Raw genomic sequence first — 22,989 nt, 5'->3', positions numbered from 1 at the left:
CCCTCCCCACCAAGCCTGGCACTCTACCATGTGAGCCACAGCTCCACTTGCAACCTGTTGCTGGTTGATCGGAGATAAGAGTCTCACTGGCTTTTCTGCCCAGGACAACTTTGAACCTCCATCCTCACATCGGGCGAGTGAGTAGCTGGGAAGACAGGCGAGAGCCACCAGCTCCTGGCCTGTTGGGTGGTCTGCAGGGGCAGGAGAGAGGTCTTGTGATCGCAGAGAAGGGGAGCAGGCAGCCCCGGGTCTGGGGGTGCAGGGGGGGGGAAAGAGGGGGGGAAAGGAGGGGCAGGCTCCCGGGAAAGCAAGCGTGGGTCTGGCTGCGCTTCCGAGGGCAAGGCTTTGGAGACAGGATGGCCTGGGCTCAAATTCCTGCTGTGCCAACCTTAGGCCAAGTCAGTGACCTTCCCCGGCCCCAGGGGAACCCAAATGGGGAGGAGCAAACCCCGGGCACCCCCCCCCCCCCAACCCTTTCCTGTGGGAGCAGGTGCGGGGGGCAGGGCCCGGGGAGAGGGGTGGGGCGTGGCGCCGCGCGCTTTCCTCCCCACCCCCGACGGCCTGGCCCGGCCCGGCCGTCAGCGCGCGCCCCGGGGGCGGGCTCGGGGAGGGGCGCGCGGGGGGGGGGGTGACCCCTCGCCCCGGAACCCTCGCCCGCCTCCCCTCCGCGGCTGGTGCCCACCCCACCTCCCCCCCACCCCCAGGCCCAGAGCAGGGGAGGCGCCCGCCCCCGAGGGGCAGCTCTCCACCCCCCCCCCAAACCTCCACCCACCACGGAGCTCTCCCAAGACCCATCGGGAGACGCCCCCCCCCCCGCCCTCCCCACTCCCCGCCCGCCCCCCCAAAGCGCAGCCATCCCACCCCTCTTGAGGAATTTCCCAGCGTGGAGCTTTTTATATTTTAACTATATATATATATTTTTTTTTTATTACGACAGAAATACACAACTACAATTTTTTTAAAAAAAAGATAAAAAAAAATCAAATTCCAACAGCCTGCCCTCCAGATGGAAACGGTTAGCGGAGTCCCGAACAGGCAGCTACCTCCACACCAAGGGTTCAACCCCCCCCCCCAGCCCCCCAGCCCCCCTCCCCCCAGCCCCCCAGCCCCCCCAGTCCCCCTCAAAAAAATCCATCTTGGGCAACTTGCTAATTTTCTTTTTAGCACATTCTGGGTGTTTGTCACTTTAGGAAATCTAAGATTTACTCTTTTTTTTTTTTAAGATGGTTGCGACAGAATATTCTATTGCACAAATGCCCCGATGTATCTCATTTATTTCTTAATAATGAATATTGGGTTCATTTTGCTTTATTGCAACATGCACGGTAAGTGGTTCCAAATCTGTACTCATATCCTGTGTTGTTGTTGTTGTTGTTGTTGTTTTGAATAACTTCCTTTAAAGAGCATCTGGAAGGTTGAAAATTTGAGATATACCAACTTGCCCTTCAAAAAAGTTATGCCAGGAGGGAAGGGTGTATGTATGAATATTACAGAAGTTCAATATGGGAATGTATGCAAATAGCTCGCTGAAGACCACCGAAAGCTGTTCAAAAAGGGAAGGCAGTTAAGAAAGAGTAAGACGAATGGGCTGAATTTTATCCAAGTACATTATATGCGATTTGTAATCATCACTATGAAACTCCCTTGTACAACTTATGCTCATAAATAAGATTTTTAGAAAAGGTTATGCCAAGGTTGCAGTTGTTGTTTGGTGGTAGACTGTGTATCTAGCATTCACTACATCTGGGGTCCGATCCCCAGCAACACACACACACACACACACACACACACACACACACACACACATGTTTATACAAGTTTAAACTCCGTTAATTGTGTGTGTGGATACCTTATTGCTGTCATCATCACAAATACACACCCAAACTTTTTAACTTGCCAACTTAAAGCAATTTTTATTATTAAAGAATATTTACTTGAGAGTAAACTTCTAATCTTATTCCCAAATAATTGCATTATTTCCCCAATTACTGCATTATTTCCCTGTGAATTTACTACTCATGCAGATGTGCCAGTTTTCCTATAATTTTGCTCACACATATTGACTAGAGATTTTTGTATAAGGGGAAATTAGCCCTTTTTGTATTGTAGGCCTTATCATTCCTTCCTACCCTTTGGTGTTTGTTTTGTTTGTGATTTTTCCTCCCATGTAACTTTGGGCTGGTGATGTAACTTAATGGTAAAGTACTTGTATAGGGTGAACAAAGTCCTAGATTGGATCCCCACCAACGCAGACATCTAAGTTTGCTATTAAAATACTTCAGAAAAATGCCTTGTTTTGTTTTCCGCAGTACTAGGGATCAAACTCCGGGTCATGTACAAGCTAGGTAAACCCCCAGCACCCACTTCTCATTGTCTTTTCCTTCGGTGGGACTGAGGTTTGAACGCAGGGCCTGTGAGTTTGCTAGGTGAGCATGTTACTATTTGAGTCACATGCCCGAGCCCTTTCCAGTTGGGCTATTTTTTTCCAGTAGGGTCTTAACACTTCCCTCTCACAGGAGGTGTGTGAGACCATGGACTCTAGTCCTCCAGCTCTCTCTTTCTGGGAGGTGGGATTCACAGGCACGAATCAAGCCTCACCAGCTTTCGCCCTGGCTGGCCTTGAACTTTAATTCTATCTCTGCCAAGTAGTTGGCATTATAGCTGTGAGCTATTATGACCGCTTCCTGTTTTTCCACTTTTGAACCTGCTTAGAAGCCCTTTTACAGACTAAGTTTTTCTTTAAATGTGGTTTCTTTCACATTTTTTTTTGCATTTAAATCCTTAATCTAACTAAACTGAGGAAAAAGAATCACACACAGTAGCAGCAAAAATGTATTTCCTGTATAACTACCCAGTTATTCTCATAATTTGTCAACAAATACATCTATCTCTTCTTGGTACTTAAAAATTCCTTCACATAAGGAAATATTTATTTGTTAATAGTAGCTTTCCTGATAGATGCGGCTGCGTAGAGAGGAAAAGAATTTGAATTTTAAGTGAGTTGAAGGGAACAGTGTTTGATTAGGCTTGGTGGAATGTAAGGATGGGAGCCCTGGAGGTTGGGGGTGTGGCTGCCTCGACTTCGAACACCTGTGGTGCCCCAAAACAAAGCATCAAGATGACTCCTGGTGGTTGTGGTTTCACTCTTTCAACTTTCATAAGCTGCTCCCCTGAGCTTGTGGGACCAGAGAAATGGCTGGGGCATGCTCTCTTCCCCCATGGAAGTGTGGGAAATGTCACATCTTTCATTTTGTAGAGGGGTGTGTGTGTGTGCATGCACGTGTGTGTATGTGTATGTGTGTGGTAAACTCATTGACATAGTGCGGGTTCCTTTGGCGCCCACATGAAAGGGAGATTGGAATGTGCTTCATTGAGTCAGGATATAGACCCTGAAGAGCTGAAAGTTGGAGTGGAACGTCGGAACCTGTTGTAGGATGCTCACATTTGGGAATGCCTGTGTGTTCCTGTGACTTTCATAGTTCTGAGAGAAAAGTTGTTTCTGAGAAGCCCCTCAGGTGTAGGCCCAGTGCTGCTAGGGGGAAACAGGTTGAGGTTCCCTCTCTGCTGCTTAATCCTCACTGAGGTACCACTGGGGCTCCTCTCCCGGGCTCCTCCTTTGTATCTAGCCAGTTGCAAGGTGAGGACTGTGTTTTGTCACCTGCCCAATTCTCTGGCTATGAATGCTGGTTTGGGGGATGGGGGTGGGGGAGCCCAGCCTGAGGTCTGCAATGCCTTGCTCAGCTTCCTTCCCCAGGTTTCCTCCTCCCAGTCTCTCCTGCAGCTTCGTGTGTGTGTGGGGGGGGGGGGGTGGTCTGTCTTAGTGACAGAACAGAAGAGATTTGTTTTCTTCCAGTTCTGGAAATCAAGATCAAAGTGTTGGCAGGTCTGGTTCCTCAGGTGGCCTCCGATTTCCTTCTTCGGGGGTCTCTTCCCTGTCCCAGGGCCTCCTGGTGCCTGAGCCCTCCCCTCCAAATTTCCCTTACCTGGAAGGACCGAAGGCAGGTTGGATGAAAGCGTGCTTTCCTGGCCGCATTCTAACCTGTTTCAAAGGCTGAGATTTTGGAAGTTAGGGTCTTCACGTCTCAACTGGTTTGGGATCTATTCAGCTCATAGCAGAGACCAAACCTAATTTGGCCACGGAGACCTAAGAAGAAATCTAGATGATAGTTCAGTGGGCCCTTGGGAAGAGAGAGCATTTATCTCCTGGCCTGTCTTTCCGGCCTCCAGCAGGGCTGATGTTTGGAACTTGGATCGGCTTAACGGTTATTTTATGGTTCTGAAGTAAAAAGTAGATGAGCACAAGAAGTCTTTACGGCAAATAGGATTAAACCTGCAATCGTCACATGGCTCAATTATAGAATGAATCTGGAGACCTTCCATTTCCAGCCTTCTTGTTAAGATTAAAAAAAAAAAAATCTTGGCAGCTCTCGAAGGAAGAAGTCCACGCGACTAACAGATAGGTGAGGAAATGTTTGACACCCTTGGCCATAAAAGAAATGCAAGACATGGCTGAGATCCCATCTCACCCCAATCAACCAAAGTTGGTGAGGGCGAGGGGAAGGGGACCCTACGTTGTAGTTGGTGGGAATGTAAATGAGTGCAGCACCTGTGGGAAGCAGTATGGAGGTTGCTTAAGAAATCAAAGCTAGAACTGCCACATGTCCTGGCCTTACCCCTTGTAAGTACGCCTCTGAAGGAATGTAAGTCAATGTGCGGTTGAGATACCTCCCAAGTGGAAACCTGACAAATGGTTAAGGAAAATGGAGGATGTATAAACAATAGAATAGAATTCAGCCACCAAGAGGAATGGAATTACGTGGTTTGCAGGAAAATAGATGGAATTGGAAATCATCATGGTAAGCAAAATAAGCCGAACTGAGAAAGACAACTATTGCATGTTCTTTTTCATACACGGAATCTAGGCCTTAAAAATAGATGATAGGAATGTAAAATAGGTTTTATTTGGAGGTGGATAACAGCACATGGGGGGGGGTGGAAACGACAAAAGGAGGTTTTGTGTGTGTGTGTGTGTGTGTGTGTGTGTGTGTGTGAACTTGGTTGAAGTATTTTATTCACATATATAAAATACATGTAGGAAATCCATGGAAATGGTTTAAGGAGGGGAAGGGGGGAAGAAGCAGATGCGAGGGGAAGTGAATCTGATCAGGGTCAATTATATGTGTGTATAGAAACCTTACAGAGAAATTCCTTTGTATGACTTACATAGCAGATTTAAAAATGACAGTTGATAAAATTTCTTGGCCCCGGGGTGTAGCTCAGTTAAGCACTTGCATAGCATGTGTGTGGAGTTCCACACACATAAACACACACGCGCGCGCGCGCACACACACACACACCGAGGAATGCATGTTCTTGGCAGTTTTCTGCCATCGTTCATTCCTGTTGCTTGCAGCTGAAAACATTTGTAACATGGGCCTTCTGCATTTCTCCACTGGCCTGCGCTGACCCCGAAGAGTTTCCCCAACAATTCCCACAAAGGTCTGAGGCCAAGCAGGGTTCTCCTGTTGTGGAGTTGGATACACAGAGATAACGTTGTCTCCACGCGTGAGCAAGAGGTGGAGTGTACTAGAAAGGTTCTGATGTTCAGTTTAGAAACCCCCTCAGCCCCCTCTTTCCAAAGGAGAGTCCTCGTAGCCTCTCTCCTTCACCGGATGCTGTTTGTCCCTTTGGGTTACCTTTCAAGGAAGAAGTCCTCATCTTGCAGAGAAGACATGGCAGAACGGAGGAGAAATGGCAGCTGTTCCCGAGTGACAGGAGAGAAACCCTTAGCTTTTTACTGGAAGCCTCATCCCACCCCTGCCCCTTTCCAGCTCCATGCCCTCGAGCCAGTTCCTCAAGCTCTCTGAAGTTCCCTCATCCAACAAACGGAGAGGTTGGTACCCCGGTCAGGGACTTGATTGAAGGCCTCAGTGTCTCAGGGTGGCCGGGTCACAGAGTGGATCACAGAGTGGATCACAGAGTGGATCACAAGCACCTGGTGGCTTTAGCTGGTGCTTTTCCTGTTCTGTGCTGCCGTCGTGCATTTCAGGCATCCTCTGCGTGGAACCCTCTCCCGGGCCCTTTCCCCGGAGGAGCCTGCTACATGACCGTTTGCAGCTGGAATCTGTGCGTGCACCGAATGAAGCATCCTCAGGGAAGCTGACATCTTTGGGGGTAATGCTGGGGCCTCTCGCTTCTTAAGTAATAGAGGCATCAGACCCTCTCCCCACCTGGCTCCCTCCCGACGCGGCCTCCCGCCTGCTTCCGGATGGGTGGTGCTGCAGTTACCCCTGGAAGGCCCCCGCCTGCTTCCGGATGGGTGGTGCTGCAGTTACCCCTGGAAGGCCCCCGAGTCAGGGGAAAGAATTCACCTCCAAACGAAGAAGCCAGTCTCTGGTTCCGCAGCTCCCCAGCCACACCGCACTAATACCTTCCAGAGCTTCGGACTTTTCCATTCATGGTCAAGTTCAGACAGCCCCAAAGGACATCTGAGGCCCATTAAGTCCAGATTTACATTCTTCCTCAACAAATGGAAGTACTTTAGAAAGTTTGTTTATTTAACATAAAGTGCGATTTATAATAAAAAAAAAAAAGTTTTGGCCCCTAGAGTACAGGAGTTTATCTGACTTTGTGCCCCTCTTTCTGGGGCAGAATAAACAAAACAGGGAAATGGCACCGCCCATAGGGGTTTTCCTGCCTTCTTGAGAATGCTTAACTTTTGTTTATGATATTGTAGGATAGAACTCACATGTAAGCATCACATATTGGACAGAGTTGTTTGTGTTCCTATTTCTGGAGGCTAATCGGTTTTGGAAAACCCAACTCTCACCTTACCACTTTTTTTTTTTTTTAAGCTAACTTGGTTCTTTCTACTTCAAGTTGGGAAATTATTATTATTTTGGCTGGTATCAGTTGGACCTCAGGGACTCACGTTTTCTCACCTTGCTTGCTTAGCCGGCACCCTGACCCTCGGGCCATGCCTTTCACCTGGCTTTTTGCTGGTTATTCTGGATATGGAGTCTTGAGGGGCTTTCCTCCCTGTGGTACCTGAGTCCTCCAGCTCTCAGCCTCCCGAGTAGCCAGAATGACAGGCATTAGCCGCTGGTGCATGGCTGGGAATTTTATTTTGTTGCCTATGTATAAGAAAGCTCTTGGAAAGAAGGCTGGACTTAATGGAAATGAAAACCTTCTGACTTTTCCTGTGCTTGCATCTGGCTGTCGATCGTGATGGGAGGGGCCATTCCTCAGTTGTTCCGTCTCTAGGGTTTCATTTGGACCTTCAGGGTTAAACAGTCCCTACCGCATTGCTACGTGGTCATTTTTGTATGGAACGGGCACTAAGATCAAAGGCAGGAAGCAAGAAGGGTGGGGAAGAGAAACCGATCTTGATAGGAAGCCTCTCAGAGTATTGCGCACTTGTTGGTCAAGTGTGGGAATCATTTATAGAAAAAGCCAGTGTTGGGCTGGGAATATGGCCTAGTGGCAAGAGTGCTTGCCTCCTTTACATGAAGCCCTGGGTTCAATTCCCCAGCACCACATATACAGAAAACGGCCAGGAGTGGTGCTGTGGCTCAAGTGGCAGAGTGCTAGCCTTGAGCAAAAAGGAAGCCAGAGACAGTGCTCAGGCCCTGAGTCCAAGCCCCAGGACTGGCCAAAAAAAAAAAAAAGAAAAAGAAAAAGCCAGTGTTTGATCAAGAGATTTTTTTCCCCTCAATGTATTAATAGGTCAGTTTCAATATAAAAATCTTAATTATTGAATTTAGGGTTGCACTAGAGGTATGTGGTATTAAATATATTAAATATTGCTAGAAGTAAGTGAACGTATATAGGGCTTTGGGATTCATTTTTGGCAGTTATATTCACGGAATAGAATTTGGTTTCCCTGGAACTAAACATTCCTACCAGAAGCTTCATTAGAGTCCAACACTTGTCAAAGAGGTTGGATTTTTCAGGCTTGAAGTGAGTCTCGTGACTCCCATCATGCATTGCCTCGCTCCCATTTCAGAGGAGATTTGGGGCTGAAGAGAAAGAGGAAAACATCAGTAAGTGTACAGATCATCCAATGTCCAGTCTCCCAAAGGAAGCAGCCGAAAGTGAGTTCTGAAATCTCTTTGAAGGTATGAGAGCAGCTCTAGCCCCCCCCCCCCCAAGAAAGAGCAAGAGAGACTGAAAACAGACTGTTATACAAAAGAAAAGGAAGAAACGCCAATGAAGAGATGCTAGAAGATGTCAGGGCGGTGGGCTGGCTTGTGGCCCTCCTTTGCTGTCTGTGTATCAGCCCCTGCCCCATCTGTCTGCCTACCGTCTGCTCCACAGGAAGTGGAAAACAGGGACTTTGGGGGTGCACGGGTGTCCCTGCTCGTTTTGTCTAGCAATCCAGACATGTCCACGGGCACATTTATTCCTAACTAGATGGGATGAACTATCTGGTCTTGCCTGTCTGCCACGTTAGGTATCCCTTCATTCTGTTCAGCCCCAAAGATGCCTGATGCCCATTAGAACCTTCTGGAGAGATCAGAATGGCAGAGTAGGAGGATAAGAGCCCTGCTACCGTGTTCTAGGCCAAAGAAAATGGGTGAGGGTTAGAGTCCATCTTTGGCTTCTTGGTTTTCTTTTCTTTTCTTTTTTTTTTTTGCCAGTCCTGGGCCTTCGACTCAGGGCCTGAGCACTGTCCCTGGCTTCTTTTTGCTCAAGGCTAGCACTCTGCCACTTGAGCCACAGCGCCACTTCTGGCCATTTTCTGTATATGTGGTGCTGGGGAATCGAACCCTGGGCCTCATGTATATGAGGCAGGCACTCTTGCCACTAGGCCATATCCCCAGCCCTGGTTTTCTTATTTTGATGAAAAAAAAAATAGGTGCTGGAGCTTTTTGTTCCAAGAAAGCAAGGTTCTTGGGTCTTATAGACAAATGAAGATGTCATAGTCTTAGAGCAAACCTGGTTGTGAGTGTTTTCCCGGGGCTTTATGAGACCACTTGGGCCCATTTTCCTCTTCTCATCTCGCCAAGAGTGGGAGAAGTTTGGATTCCTTGCCTCAGGCCTGGTTTCTTCCTCCCTGTTCCACGATGCTAGAGACAGACTTTCAAAACAAAAAAAGAAATGCCAGTCTGCTAGGCAAGTATGTTTCAGTTCACCAGTCACAGAAAATAAATGGACATGATTTCAGTGTGAACTGTATTCCTAAGGTTTATTTATGTATTTGAAATGTGAGTTTAGTTTTACAGTTGAGTAAAAAAAAAAAGGCATACTTGGGTTCCATTCAAAATTCATAAAATGTGTAGCTTTGGGTTGACAGTATAGTTCAAATCCCTAGCTATTTATTCTTAGCTGTCTTCTGTGGAGAGAGCAGGGATACATATTCCTACTCCCTAAAAAGGCCTGTGAAAAATGAGCTACTGATTATTATTTTATTCTACTCTCTTCTCCTTTGGGTGAGGTTGGATATCCCGAAATCTAGGAAAACCAGCCAATCTTCTTCTTGTCTGGTCCTTCCTTTTTGGTTCATGACTGGGCACAACTGTTATGATGTGTGTGTGTGTGTGTGTGTGTGTGTGTGTGCGTGTGTGTTATTGTTTCCTTTTCAGTGTGAGCATAGGAATGATGTGTCCCACACTCTTTCCTGAGCTCCCAACAGAACAGTGATGAGGTTAATGAGGTGTTAGAAGATGGCAAAACCGGCTGCAGTGTTACGCCTTCCAGCTTTTTAATTAACAGTCCTGTTGAATGGCTGGCTTGTAAAATACTCTTTCACTGGGTGACACCCTGAGCCGGCAAAGAAAGGTGAGGAAGTGCACAGGAGATAAAGCAGGACACCCCGTTTCTCTCCTCAGTTTGTCCAGCTCACATCCAGGGCCTGGAGCCGCCATAAATAATGTTCCAGGACCTTCCAGAGACTTCCAGAGGCCAGAGCAGCCAATGTGCATGAATTATCAGAGAAGCAGCCAATAGCGGGGAGCCCTCTTTTGCCATTTTTCTCCTGTAAGACCTTGTGTTTGGAGTCAGATTCTCCTCTGGTTCTTTTGTGTTTGATCAGTGGAATCTGTTGGGGTACACGCTACTTCCAGGCCCCAATGTCATGAGGCAGGAGGTGTTCAGGGCGCTGTCGGGAGACTTTACTTTGGGAACATTCACTTCCGAGCTGTCCTCCGAGGAAGGACTCGGGGCCCTCCCTTGTGGGGTCGTGATGGATGTGCGCTCGAGCATTTCCCAGGACTTGGTGCACGTTATCACTGTGACACAGTCACACTTCCTTTTCCCCAGTGAACAGTTTGGGCCAGGAAAAACATCAAGCTAGACGGACAAACTGGGACTCCGTGTGGATGGATGAGATACAAGGAAAAGAATCTCTTCTAGGAATAGAACTGCAGGTCCTTGCTTATTAATTTGTAAAACATGGTTTTCAGACAGTAATTTGAAGTGAGCAATTTGAAGAGCTAGAGAAATCCATGGAAAATAGGGGCCTTAGTAGTTTGGTGAGAACAATTGGTACCATTTCTTCTTTTACGCTAATTTATTTCTTTATTTTGGTTTTTTTTTTTTTTTAACAACTTGGCTTTAGTGTGCTGGTGGTATCACAATCCCAGATCTTGCTTGCACTCTACTACAGAGTATAACAACCAAAACAGTTGGATAGGGCCACAAAAACAGGCCCAAAGATCAATGGAACAGACTAGAAAAACCAGATATGAAGCTATATGCTTAAAGTTATCTGATATTTGTGTGATGGAAAAATAGCCTCTTCAATCATTGGTGTTGGAAAATGGGCATCCGTGTATGAAAATTTAAAACTGGATCCGCGTTTGTCATCATGAACCAACTTCAACTCAAAGTGGATCAAAGACCTTGACATCAGACCTAAAACTTTGAAACTATGGCAAGATGGGGTAGAAGAAACATTAGAACTTATAGGCATAGGCAGGCACTTTTTGAAAAGAGTCACAGGGCCACCACAAACAGGAAGGAGACTAGACAAACGGGATTGCCTCAAAATAAAACGTTTCTGCACACCGAAGGACATAGTTACTCAACTAGAAAGACAGCCAAGAGACTGGGGGAAGATCTTTACCAACAATACGTATGACAGAGGCCTAAATTCCAAAATATACAAGGAGCTTAAAAAAATTAACTCCCCTACCCCAAGCTAATAACCAAATCAAGAAATGGGCAAAGGAGCAAAGAAGAGACTTCTTAGAAGGAGAAGCAAGCGAAAGTTTCCCCTCTACTGTGGCTATTACATTTCCTAGATAAACACTGGAAAGACACAAGTTCAGTTCAACTTTTTCTATCCTAACTCTCCAGGCCATAGAAACTACAACTGTAAGGTTCTAATTCTGTATACCAGGGTTTGCCCTCTTCATAGACTGAATGCATAGAGTATTTTGTGAGATTCTTTTTTTTGGGGGGGGAGGCAGTCCTAGGGCTTGAACTCAGGGCCTGAGCACTGTCCCTGGCTTCTTTTTTGCTCAAGGCTAGCACTCTGCCGCTTGAGCCACAGCACCACTTCTGGCCGTTTTCTATATATGTGGTGCTGAGGAATCGAACCCAGGGCTTCATGGATACGAGGCAAGCACTCTTGTCACTAGGCCATATTCCCAGCCCCCCTAGAGAGTATTTTGGACAGCTTAAAAAGAATTATTTTGTCACTAAAAAGAGTCTTTCCTTGTTTAAAATTTATTTTTGCCTTCCTTGTATTTTTATTTTATTTATTTATTTTTACCCATACCCTGCAGTAGCCCGCTACCAAGCCTCAGGTTCTTCCGCCAAGCAGTTCTGGAAGCGGTTAAACCCGAGTAGGGTGTGTGATCATGTTTCCAGGAGGAGCTGCCCCTCCCTGGGCCACATCCCAGATTCAGAGTTCAGCTTCTCTTGGAAGGAGGAGGTGCTGGCTGGGAGGTGGGCGGGTGACCGGTGGCTTGTGGGGAGGCTGGGAGCCTGGATCTGGGCTCCCACCCCCGGTGGGGCCGGTCCAGCGCAGGGCAGCGTGGCGTGTGCTGTATTCAGCAGCAGCGTTTCCTCGAATGGAATGCCTTGGGATGATATGAGGTTCCCTCGTGCTGAGCGGTCCACAGGGACCCAACCACACCCGTGACGCCCAGGCCAAAGAACCCGACCCCCACGGCTGCCAATAGAGCCGCAGATAGGGCTGGCTGTTTGGACACATTTCGACTTGTTTTTGTTTTTCTGGTCCTGGGTCTTGAACTCAGGGCCTGGGTGCTGCCCCTGAGCTTCTTTTTGTTCCAGGCTAGTGCTCTGGCTTTTTCTGAGTAGTGTATTGGAGATAAGAGTTTCACAGACTTTCCTGGCTGGGCTGGCTTTGAATCAGGATCCCCGAGCTCCGCCTCCTGAGCAGCTGGGATGACAGGCGTGTAGTTTGGGGGCTTTTGGCATTGTAACTTTACTCTTAATCTATAGACCAACTATATATGTATATATAACATTTGTTTAGATTTCATCGTTACATAAGTTACAGGCAGAAGTTGTGTATTCCTAGTTTTACATCGTGTGCTTATTTTACTAGTATCATCATTAAAATGACTGAGGTCAGCACTGGCAGTCCTCAGTATTCATGATATTAACACCTTGAGCACATTAACACGGTTTACTTTCAACCCCCGAACAACCTGAGGTTGGACATATTTTGAGGGACCGTGAGAGGAAAGTAAAGAGAAAGCTGCAGACAGGAAGTTGGCCGATGGCTCATAGTTGGTTATGCTGTTCCCTAGGAGAGGAGGTGGAGGATTATTGTCTCAGTTTTCCAGATCCTTCTGTCCCCTGGCTCCTACTGTGTGGAAATTCTTCTGCTGCTGCTGTCCAGGCCGCCGCACGAGGTAATGGTGTTTCCCCTGAGCTGCTCTGAATATATGCTCTCTGGTGTTCTTCCTCCTCGAGACCGCATGGATGTGGCTGTAGGTGCACAGGACCCCCCCTCTCCCCCCCACTTCCTGAGCCTTCTGATTCTTTCACCGAAATTGCAGTGTTCTTCTACTTGGGAAGTTGAAAGTGTTGGGATTGAGGTTCAAGGCCAGCCAGGGCAGAAAAAAAGTCCCAAGACCCCTTTCCAAAGAAAACCACTGCGGTGCCTGTCTGATCTCCGCCCGCCTGGAGGCCTCACACAGGTGGACCAGGCCCAAGCCCAAGCCGATGCCTGGATAGGAAGTGGGAATGCGTCTGAGCAGCTCAGGTCAGTGCTGGGGTGTGTGGAGTCATGGTAAGAACACTCATGCCTAAGAAGCATGAGGCCCTGAGTTCAAAACCTGACATTACCACAAGGAAAAACAACTCAATGAAGTATTTTCCGTGGTGATCCCTGAACCTTCCACCTCCCCTATGTCCCTGTATTCCCTCTCTTTTCTTATACTGCAACCTACCTGCCAGCCCCTTTTCCTGGGCTCTGTGTGGCTCATCTATCTGTCGGTGGAACATTCTGGTTAATGTAGTCAGAACCATTTTTTTCTTCCGATTCATATTCTCTTCGGATTTTGCCAATATAACATTTAACCCATCCATCGACATTTTTAGTAGATGTAAACGCCACCAATTCCAAACAAGGTATAAGATACAGTTTCTGCGCCTCCATTTCTAGTATGCAGGTAGATGAGTCTCGATGCCTGTGTTCACACTCAAAGGCAGGATGTTTCTAGAATGTCCTTGTGCCTCTTTGGGAAGCCGGCAGCGCACGCTTCCGCAGTTCTTCTTGTCTTCTCTCTTGTTCCCGTTGCTCGGCGTTGTAGTTATGTGTCTGTTGAACTCTGGGATCTCATTCCTGCGGGTCTTGGAGGTTTTCCTCATCTTTCTGCAGTCTGTCTTTAGCATTTCTGTGTTGTGGCTTTAGCATCTCTGCCGCTCTCTCCACTCATTTACTGACTTCCTCCCATCCCCCGGTGTCCCATCCTAGCCTTTCCTGTTTCTATGTTTTCATTTGTATTCTAGCTGTTCCTATGAACACATTTCACATTTTCCTGTACGCTTTTTGAACACGCGTATAGCAACTGCTTGGAAGATTTTGCCTGCTAAACCCAACACTTGGAATCACTTGGAGTGAGTTTCTCTCAGCTGCTTTTCCTGTCGTATAAAACACACTTACTGTGTCTGCGTGCCTAGTCATCTCAGGCTCAAAGTTGGACTTTTTCGATCCACATTATGGGAACCTGAGTCTGCTGTTTTCTTCTGAGAAATTGTGGCGTTTTTGATCTACTGGGCAATTAACTTGTCTGGATACCAGCTACAAACTCCATCCCCTTTTTGATGTGGAATGGTTGATGGCTCTGTTCTCAGAACGTCCTTGCTATAGTTTTTGCCAAGGACGTTCTTTATTTCTGTGTTGTTTTAGGGCTGGCCAAGGGTTTCAGTAAGGATAGAAGTCTCTCTCATTTTGTGATTTTCTTGTTCCTCTTAGGCTCATTTCCCCAGTTTTCCAGCTTTTTGGCAGATTTTGAGCTCTATCTCTAACATTTCAAACCTACGAGATTCAATTTTCTACTACCTGCGTTGTTTGTGGTTGGAAAATTTACTAAAAAATAAAATGAAAGGAAAAGGCAGTGAATACACACAACTCTTATTCAAGAACAGATGCCTTTCTGGTTTCTGTTCACTTCTTTTTAAAAACCAGGTCCCTTGGGCTCCCCTACCACATAGGTGGTAGCTTCTGGCCAAGAATTTGGGCAGCATTTATACTTAGGGTTTTATACTCCTGTGTTGTTTTTTTTTTTTTTTTCTTTCGCTGCCAGTACTTTTCCTGCGAATTTCTAGCCTCGAACCCTGATCCCTGGCTCCCTTAGCTGGTAAGATCATGGTTTTCCACTGCAATTTTTCTCAGTTATTGCTATGAGGGTTGGACATCAGTCTCTGGCCAGCAAGATACAAATCCAACATTTTCACCCTTTTCTGTGGCAATTTTTGAGATTGAATTTTCCACCAGCTTCTGACTGCTTCTAGAATCTTTCTATAGTCTTTGAATACTCATTCCGAAACAACAAAAGAAAAGGAATTTATATCCTATGTTTAATCATTGCGGTCTGTGGGAGGATTTCACGACCACTTAATCCTCTGCCGTTCTTGGAAGTCCCACCTATTGGGATTATAATTCCAGTATGTTTTCATTTGAGATTCCATTTGGCTCCTTTCTGAATTAAATCTTGTGAAAGCGTTTCTATTTCTCACATTTAACATCCGTTTTAATAAAGTGTCTCTGAGTATTGTAAAGATACTTATTTTGTGCTCTCTATTCAATCAGTGTCCAACTGCTCTGCTCTCTGAGGTTCTGGGTTACAAAGGGGTGCAAAGCTGCCGTTTCTCATAGCTGCTGACTCACCCAAGGTATCTTAAGTAAATTTTGGATTATGAGCTGGTGATTAGATATGCAGCAAATGTGGAAAAATCTTCCACCCTGATTTGGGGTATTGTATGTGTGCGTGTGTGCGCGTGTGTGCGCGTGTGTGTGCGTGTGTGTGTGTGTGCATGTGTGTGCCAGTACTGGAGGCTTGAATTCAGGGCCTCAGGCTCTTGTTTAGCTTTTCCACCCAAATGTCGTGCTGTACCACTTGAGGAATACCTCTACTTCTGGATTTTTGCTGATTAATTGGAAATAAGAATCTGCCCTGGCTTTGATCTTCAATCCTCAAATCTCAATTTCCTCAGTAGCGAGGACTATCGGCATGAGCCACAGGCACCTGACTAATATGAAAAAAAATTGTTGTTTTTTTAAAAAAAACATTTTTATTATATTTAAGCAGTTATACAAAGGAGCTGCCACCCAACAAAACAGTCTATGAATACAGTAAAACAACGGGTTCTTAAAACAAGCATGTAATGTAGATTTGTATCCCAAATCTTTTTGAGGACAGAATGGTAAAAAGTGACCTTGCCTTTGATACAGAGCTGAGGAAAGACATATTGCTAGGCCGAGTATTTTCATTAACTACATACAATACAGGCCTTTGAAACTTTACAATGTGTCCTTACATGGCGGAAGGGCAAGGGAGCTCTTGTTATCCTCCTCCTCCTCCTCCTCCTCCTCCACTTCCTCCTCTTCCTCCTCCTCCCCTTCCTCCTCCTTTGGGGGTCCTGGGGGGGTTGACCTCAGGACTTCACTCTTGGAAGGTAGGCACCACTTACTGTTTGGGTCATGTGTCTAGTAGATGTTTGGGCCCTGGTCTTTGGACCATGTCTTACTTTTTTGCCCAAGCCATCTTGGATGATGGTCTTCCTATTATGCTTCATGCTGAAGTTGGGGTGACAGGAATATGCCACTATATCTGGATTTTTCCATTGAGTTGGTCTCCTGAACATTTTTGTCCTGGCCAGCCTGGAATCACAGCCTGTCCAGGCTCAGCTTCCTGTGTCATGGGCCACCATGCCCGGTCGTGGATATGGGATTCTCAAAGGCTTTCGGCTCAGGCTGACCTTGAGCTGAATCCACCAAATCTCCACAGCCAAGTAGCGAGGATTAACAAGCATAAATCACCTGTGCCTCACTCTGGGGCCTTTTTTTTTTCCCCTAAGGCACTACTCCCATGCCCTTATGACCCAGGTACCCCCCAAAGGCCCCAGATTCCAAGAGCATGACACTGGTGATTAGGTTTCAGCAGGAATCTGTATGTGTGCGTATGTGCCCAGGCATGGTTCTGGGGAACTGTCCCTGAGCACTTTTGCTCAAGGCAAAAAGGGTTCCTACTTGAGCCACATCTCCACTTCTCACTTTTTGGCGGAAAATTGGAGATAAGAGTCTCATGGACTTTCCTGCCTGGGATGGCTTCGAACTGTGATCCTCAGATCTCAGCCTCCTGAGTAGCTAGGATCGCAGGTGTGAGCTCCCAGCTCCCAGCTCAATGGACTTATTTTTTAGAGGCACGTAGACATAGTCAGTACATCGGCTTGTCTCTTCAGTTCCTCTGGGAAGCCTCCCCTCGCTCCCTGGGCCCAAGTGTCCAGCTCAGCTGTATTCCCGTAGCCTGCTCTCCATATTTCTTCCTGCATCCCTACATTGTGTTTGGATGATTTGTTTCTGTAGCACCTTCTTTAGGAAGGTGCTCCCCTCGGTAGCATCCTTCTTCATGGGTCTGTTCCTGTCCTTTCTCCATAGCAGGTCCTCAGAATCTCTCTGTTGTTTGGTTGTCAGGACTGCAGATTCCTCATCCCTTTCGAAGAAAGAACCAGACCCTATTTGATTATTAAAGTGAATCTACAGAGTTTTGGAGTACCAAGCTCTGTGTGCTTCTTACCTGAGTGGTTTCTTTGTTCTGTGGATTGCTATGTCACCTTGGGACTGTTGGATGTTAGTTCTGAAGGGTAGTAAGGGCTGTGGGGATGGGCGTTAATAGGTTTCTATGATCTATTTTCATACTCAGATGAAGACATCTCCAGCCAGCAGTTCCTCCCCAACTCCGAGGCTGGCCCCAAGCCTGGGGAGTTTCTAGGTTGCCTCTGTGTGCCTGTCTTGTGAACGATGTGGCTTTTGGCTTGTGATTCTTGTTAAGCTGCCTCATTCTTTTTTGGATGGAACAGTAGATACTCAAACTTGGACAGAAGCAGACAAACATGGAATCTCGAGCGTCTGGGAGCTAACCGTGCCACATTTTCACTAGGAACGAGATGCAAACACCTGGCGAAGGGTACCGAGCCTTCCCCTGGGCTGTGCTGACAAGGAGTGCTTCCTTTCTCCCACAGGGACTTCAGGAACAGGAAGCCATTTTCCTGTCCTCTACCTGCCCTATGAAGTGGACAGAAACCTTGGTGGAGCATCTGAATATTCAGCAAATGTAACCTCAACCCCCCAAATTCCCAGTCTGGAATACATTTCACAGACTGTCAGATTTGAATTCCGTCCAGATAACATGCACGCGGCTAGCGATGATTTGTGTTACTTGGCAGAAGGTCCAGGGAAGTGTTACAACTCAGCTGTGAGTGGACAGGCAGTGATTAGGGCTATGTAACTTCTACTTGGTTATCTGCAGATGTTGGAGGATGGAGTCTGCCCACCTTCCCCCGTGAATACCGGCCCCTTCCTCCCTGGCTGGCCTCCCGTACCATGCTCTGTCATCTCCTACTTTCTACCAGGGTTGCACTTTCTCCTGGCACAGGGACTTGGCACATGTTCCCGAGTCTAGAATGTTCTTCACAGGCTTCCCCCATATCTCTTCACCTAGTCACCTCTTCCTAGCCCTTCACACGTCAGTTTACTTCTACGGGAAAACGATTTGCAAGGCAGAGTCCCCTCAACGGGTCACGCTGGCCTGGAACTCCCCATCATCCTGCCTCACTTTCCCTACTGCTGAGATCGTAGCATGCACTGTCTCAGCCGGCTCAAGGAAGCTCTGCAGTGAGTGAAAGCCTGCTACCAGAGGTCAGGGACACTGGATATATTTCTGGGGGTGAGTCTTTGTCTGAATTACATCCTGAAGTGTGGTGTATAGATGCAGGATACATGACAGGCAGATACTCATTTTATTGTAAGTTGCATACTTTTTTTAATATGTATGAAAAATCTACAGAGCATTACTCATTTTTGTATCAGAAGTATCTTGATCAGGCAATAGGCATCTGTGGAAAGGAAACATTCTGGAAGCAGTATGAAAATGGCTGAAATGTAGGACCTAATGGTTTACTAAGCTCCAGAAAGAGAGGTAGGTTTGTGTGTGTGTGTTTTGGTTTGGGTTTGGTTTTTGTGGTCAGGTGTGGCTGCCTCACGCTTGTGCTCTTTGCTAGCCAGGAGGTGGCAATCAGAAGAATCACAGTTCAAGGTAAGCCCAGGCAAAAGGTCCCTAAGAGTCCCCCCCATCGAGAGGGAAAGGGGGAGGGGGAGGAGGGAATGAGGGAGGAGGTAACAAACAGTACAAGAAATGTACCCAAGGCCTAACGTATGAAACTGTAACCTCTCTGTGCATCACTTTGACAATAAATAAGAAAAAAAAAAGATTACAAAAAAGCCCCCCCCCCCCATCTTCTTAAAAAGCGCTGGGCCCATTGGTTCATGCCTGTCACCTCAGCTACACAGGATATATAAATCCGAGGATCACCGTCTAGACTAGCTTAGGGGAAGAAAATGGAAATTGAAACCCTACTGGAAAAATAACTGAAGCAAAATGGGCTGGGGTCGTGGCTCATGGATCAAGTGGTACTGTACCTGCTTATCAAGTGTGAGACCCTGAGTTCGACCAACCCTCAGTACTGGGCGGAGGGGGGGAGGGGGAGGGGGAGGGGGAGGGGACACCATGGTATCCACCAGGCCTGATGCATATCTGGTCCTTAGTAAATATTTGTGAACCTGGCCTGGCCATAGTATTTATCACATTACTTCCTGAACTCCCGGCACTTTCAAGGCTGAGTCAGTTGGATCAAAGCCAAAAAAATAAATAAATACATAAAACGATCATTTTCACATAAGGATTTTCTCGATTGTTCTTATAAGATTGGAGAGAAAGGACCTCAGTGTCTCATCTGAAATACTTGGTTTCCAGCATGGTGTCTATAGCGTGGTATGCCACGTGCATTTACTGTCTTCTTGCTTGTCACTCTCTTCGCCTTGGTTTGGAGCCTTTCTTGGCACCCATTTCCTCTGCAGCCCAGTGCAGCGTCAGGCTTGTTGGGTAGAGGGCACTCGAGAGGCACGGACCGGGCCCTGAAGAGGAAGGGGCTTTTCTTTGGGGTTCTGGAACTTTTGTGTGGCCCAGCTAGCGTCCTGTGGGAGACATAGCCCACCACGGGTTCTGGTGAATTTCATTACCTAACTCCCAACAAGTTGCATCTAGACTGTCAAACCAGCATGCTGAAGGCAGCCGGCTGAAAAATCTCAGTGAAAGTCTATTTTTTAAAGAAGTATTACTTAATTGGGGAGGCGGGGTGTGCCAGTAACGGACACTCTGGACCCTGAGCTCTTGCTCAGTGCTTTTGTTTAAGGCTGGCACTACCCCCTGAGCTACTCCTCCACTGCTGTTCTTGGGGTGGTTGGTTGGAGATAAGAGTCACATGGACTTCACGGCCCTGGCTGGCTTTGAACAGTGGTCCTGATTAGCTGGGATTACAGGCGTGAGCCACCAGCACCTGGCTTCCTGTTTGTTTTCAAGGACGGGACAGGGGCCTCTACTCCAGCAAACATTTCCCAGATGGCTAAGTTTCTTGGGAGTTACACATTTTCAAGCAATTTCAAAACCCCCCTCTCCTTTTTTTTTCCCCTCCATTAAATGCTATTTAACAGAGCAGAGTAAGCACCCATGATAGGGAAACATTTCCTCAGCTGTCCTCTGTCCAGTCTTCCAGGATTTGCCTTGGTTTTTTTTTTTTTTTTTTTAATTTCTTTCTGCAGCCTGGCCGGTCCCGAATCCTGCTCCATTTCCCAGACCAGCAGTGCCAATACGAATGCACATTTTCTATTTTGAGAATACCCATAGCTTTTTCTGTTCATTTCCACAGGAAATTACTAAGCTCTTTGCACTCCTGATATTCCTGATATTCCCGGGACTCTGAACAGTATTACTCTTCCAGTCCACACAGAAGCTGTTAATATGGAGCAACATTCCTATGACCAGTTTTGGGGAAATAAAGAATTTTGCTAAAGCATGCCACTTCTTAGTCTTAGGTCTCTCTGGGCCAGGCTATGAAAAACATCTTTTACCTACAACAGGAAAATATGGAAGTGTGTTTTTGTGACACTTTGCACTAATTTCCCATCTACATCTTCACTTGAACCAAGTGAGCCAAGTCATCATTCAGCTGGACATAGTTCCAAACAAGGAGTGCCTAACCCTTCAGTAAGTTGCAGAGACAAGCCCTTCAAGGCCACAATGAACTTTTACTTGTTTACGTCATAAAACAGACCCCAATGTTCAGTGGTGGGATGTATAAAGTTGGCCTGGGTGCTGGTGATGAGCAAAAGGGGAAAGGGACAATTTGAGAAATACCTCATCCCCACATCGTAGAAATATCAGTCATCAGACAACCCCAAACCTGTGTCTCTTTATGTCAGCCAGAGCAGGTCCGATGTTGCAGACAGAGTCCAATGGTCATGTCATACATGTTCCCCAAAGATCGACAGAAGATTGTAGAATCACTCGAGTCTGAAAAGCCCCCAAAGCGGGTTCGCACATCTCTAGATACACGTTCACTGGCCGGGTTTTAGAGTCATTGTACGTGTAAGGGCGGAGGACATTTCTTTGTAGGTTAGAGATGACGGGTTTGGAGAGCGGATTAGGCAAGTAGGGTGTCACTTTCACCAGCCATTAAGTCGTTTGAACAGTTATCAAAGAAATCCTCCCTCGTACTTTTGAAATGGGGAACACTCAAGCCCCACTGCCACCTATTCCTACAGCAACACGACTGCTCTAAAAAGCAGCTTGTTAGCCAGTCACTGGTGGCTCGCACCTGCAATCCTAGCTACTCAGGAGGGCGAGATCGGAGGATTGTGGTTTGAAGCCAGCCCAGGCAGAACAGTCAGCGAGACTTCGTTTACATTTTTCTCTTTGCCTTCGTGTTGCTTGGCACGTAAGACACCTGCTCTCTGCCAGTGTAACCCTCTCAAACCTTTAGGGCATCAGGTTCCTTTTGTTAGCTGATGCCTCAAAGATGGGAACTGTTCAATCTCTCCTGAAGCTGTATTGCTGTCACAATGCTGAATTATTTTTTTAAGCAGGGAGGAAATGAGAGAGTAATTTCCTGAAAATGATGGAAGCTGGGAGGATGCATAGATGCCCTAAGTGTATCAGTCTTTTCCTGGTTCAGCCTCCCTGGCCTCTACCTAGCTAGATGCCAGGAGCAGCCTCTCCTAAGTTTGGTTTGATTTTAGGTGCTAGTGGTGGGTTTTCTCCTTTTCTTTTTTGTCAGTTGTGGGGCTTGAACTCAAGGTCTGGGCAGTGTCCTTGAGCGCTTCTGCTCAAGGCTAGTGCTCTACCTCTTTGTGCCGTGGCACCACTTCCAGTTCTTTGGTGGTTAATTGGAGATTAGAGTCTCATAGACTGTCCTGCCAAGGGTGGCTTTGAACTGTGATCCTCAGACCTCTGCCTCCTGAGTAGCTAGGATGACAGGCGCGAGCCACAGACACCCAGCTTTGGTTGATTCTTTGTGTCTTAGAAATTGTTATGTCTTAGAAATTTGGGAGAGGGCAAGAAAGATGAATGAAGTCAAGTGGTGGGAACTAGGGAGGGGTGACCTCAAGACTCCAAGTGTGAGAATTCCTAAGCAAGATGGAGAAGACCCTCGTTTCGGGGGCTTCCAGGGGCAGAAATCTGCTGCCACCAGGACGAGAAGCTGTCGTGGGTGCTCCCGGAGTCTGCGCTGTTACATTCATTTCACATAACCAGTGGCAAACCAGGCTCAGAGAATTCACTGAGCCTTCGCACAGATGGTGCCTGGCTAACAGGACGTCCTTTGTCCTGTTTATTCAAGAACAAACCATGTCTTTAAAAACACTCAAGTCAGAGCTCGACCATCCTCGCTGGGTCTCCGGGAAGGAGAATGATCACTTGAGACCAGTGTTTTTCAAATGAGGCTTACGAATCCTGGATGTTGGGACCTCAGATTTCACTGGTGCTTGACCCAGGCCTTCTAGTGGCACATCCTAGAAGGCGCCCAGGGCTTTTGATGCCGTTTTGTGAATGGATTTCGTTTCAGTTGTGTGTATGATGCCTAAGGATATAAATGTGCTGGGTTAAAATGAAGTTCAAAAAAAAGAAAAGTAGGGAAATGCCACTTAGAAGGGAAAGGGGGTGGCATTAGCAGTGGGCTGGGCTAAGGGATGGAACACTCTCTCTTCCAGAGTCGTCAGGCTGAAGACATCATCTCCCCAGTCAGGGATCAGCCCAACAATAGTAGCCCCAGGACCCGAGTTGAGTTATTCATCGTGCTTGGTGCCCGAGGGGGTAAATTTCTAGGGTCTACTTCCTTCCTAGAAACCTCAGTAGTCACCCACGCTGCTGGATGTTTCCCAGCCACGCGGAAACGGTGTCTCCCTTCGCTTTTTTTCTCTTGGCGTCGGAAGCCTCATGTCTGGTGACAAGTGCA

Source organism: Perognathus longimembris, chromosome 22 (genome assembly GCF_023159225.1).
Source record: "Perognathus longimembris pacificus isolate PPM17 chromosome 22, ASM2315922v1, whole genome shotgun sequence".
Classification (NCBI taxonomy): Eukaryota; Metazoa; Chordata; class Mammalia; order Rodentia; family Heteromyidae; genus Perognathus; species Perognathus longimembris.
This window is presented reverse-complemented; position numbering follows the sequence as displayed.